The sequence below is a fragment of the Penaeus japonicus genome, unplaced genomic scaffold, assembly GCF_977035675.1.
Source record: "Penaeus japonicus unplaced genomic scaffold, GWHDUDI00000001_assembly GWHDUDI00000007, whole genome shotgun sequence".
In the NCBI taxonomy this organism is placed as follows: domain Eukaryota; kingdom Metazoa; phylum Arthropoda; class Malacostraca; order Decapoda; family Penaeidae; genus Penaeus; species Penaeus japonicus.
Genome location: NW_028234409.1, coordinates 35,880,186 through 35,882,685, shown reverse-complemented (window position 1 = coordinate 35,882,685; position 2,500 = coordinate 35,880,186).

Here is a 2,500-nt window from a genome sequence, read left to right as displayed (position 1 = left end):
CTTTGATCTCACCCAAGTATCAAACGGAGAATATGATAAGGAGAAAAAATATAATCTTCCGCATATCATTTATGTGGCACTGGTGACGCATGGCCGTGTCTCGCTGGCGTTTTTTCCCACATACTTTCTCATGCGGGATCCGTTATGTTGTGATGTGTTTTTCATTTTCGAAAGGAATTGGTGTTGTGCTTTTTCGTACTCATGATTCATACGAGATCTGGGATTACTTAATCTGTTGTTCTGGCCGAGGAATACACATAAATACACACACATATATCTATGGATATATCTATTTATATATTTATATATTTATCTATATATATATGTGTGTGCGTGTATATATATATATATATATATATATATATATATATATATATATATATATATATATATATATATATATATACACGCACACACACATATACAGATAGATAGATAGAAATAGATATATATATATATATATATATAATATATATATATATATATAATATATATATATATATATATATATATATATATATAATACATATATTACATGTATATATATATATGTATATATATATATATATATATATATATATATATATTATATATATATATATATATATATATATATATATATATATATATATATGAATATATTATATATATATACACATACATATATATACATGCGCACGCGCGTGTGTGTGTGTGCGTGTGCGTGTATGTGTGTTTACATATATGTATATATATATATATATATATATATATATATATATATATATATATATATATATATATATATATATGCATATAGTTGGAACTCCCTCTTCGTACACTCTAGTTCCCGTCACTCCCCTGCTTCCTTTCACTCCTTTTCCACTCCTCTCCTTCTTCCTGTTATTCTACCCTTTTCGTGCCCTCGTTTTCTTCACGTCCGGCGCCCGTTTTCTTCCTCCTGATCCCTCTCCCTCTGGTTGCGTCACACCCGCGCCCGCACCCCGTCACGCCCCAGATCCAGTACGGAACACTCTGTCGAACAGCCTGTCTCCCTACCCCTTCCCTTGCCCCTGGCCTACCCTACTCCTACTGTCCTTCTTCTACTCCTGGCCTGCCCTTCTCCTGGCCTGCCCTTCTCCTACTCCTGGCCTGCATTTCTCCCAATCCTGGCCTACCCTTATCCTACCGTCCTTCTTCTACTCCTGGCCTGCCCTTCTCCTACCCCTGACTTGCCCTTCTCCTAATCCTGGCCTGCCATGTTCTCCCACCCCTGACCGGCCCTTCTCCTACCCCTAACCTGTCCTTCTCCTATCCCTAGCCTACCCTTCTCCCACCTATCCTTCACCTACCCCTACCTGCCCTTCACCAACTCCTGCCCCTCCTCCCTCCTCACCCTGTTCCCACCCCTCGGCCATTGTCTCTGCTCCAACACAAAGCTTCGCGTCTGGGATGTGCCAAATACCAAGGTGCTTAAATAGGGTGTTTCCCCAAGACGTGTAGTACAAACAGGTAATCAGAAGGCCTATAGGTAATTCTTTAAGCCTACTGTCTCGTGACGTGCGGGATGCTTCGACGGGGGTGGGCACGCAGTCAAGAAGTAAACATTTTGTTTTTGTTTGTTTTGTGTTATTGTTTTCTTATAGAAGGAGTCTTTGTGTTATGGTGAGTTGCTGGTATCGGTTTTTTGATAACATGATATACGATGTCTGTGTAATATGTTCCATATCGGAATAAATAATAAAAAAAAAAACTATTTGCCACTGATATGTATAAAGAAAGAAATTTAATAATATCATGATGTTGACTAAGGTAAAAAAAAAAGAAAATATACGGAGGGATAATATAGTATATAAAGTATATATAATTTTAGCTGACAAATTCAGGAAGCATTCATTAGAAAAAAAACAAAAACAAGAACAGGTAAAAAAAAGAATCAGAAAAAATAGAAAAACTAGAAAAAAATAGAGGGAAGAGAGAATCGAAAAAAAAGAGAGCGAAAAAAAACATGAAACATCAACGCTTTGTGTCTCGTACATACTCGGTAATCGTAAACTGCTTTCTTAGTGGCTACTAACAAGTGACTTATCAGTGAACAGACGCCCCAGGACGGAGGGAGAGGGGGGAGGGGGGAGGGCAAGGGGTAAAGAGGTAAGGGAAGTTAAACGAGGTTAAGAAAGCCAGGGATGGGAGATAGATATTAGATGGATAGATGGTAGAGAGAGAGAGAGAGAGAGAGAGAGAGAGAGAGAGAGAGAGAGAGAGAGAGAGAGAGAGAGAGAGAGAGAGAGAGAGAGAGAGAGAGAGAGAGAGAGAGAGAGAGAGAGAGAGAGAGAGACAGAGAGAGAGAGAGGGAGAGAGAGAGGGAGACAGAGAGAGAGAAAGAGAAAGAGAGAGAGAGACAGAGACAGAGAGACAGAGAGACGGAGAGAAAGAGAGAGAGAGAGAGAGAGAGAGAATGAGTAAGAGAGAGAGAGAGAGAGAATTGAAACATATAAAAGGTGAAGAGGGCAAGAGAGAG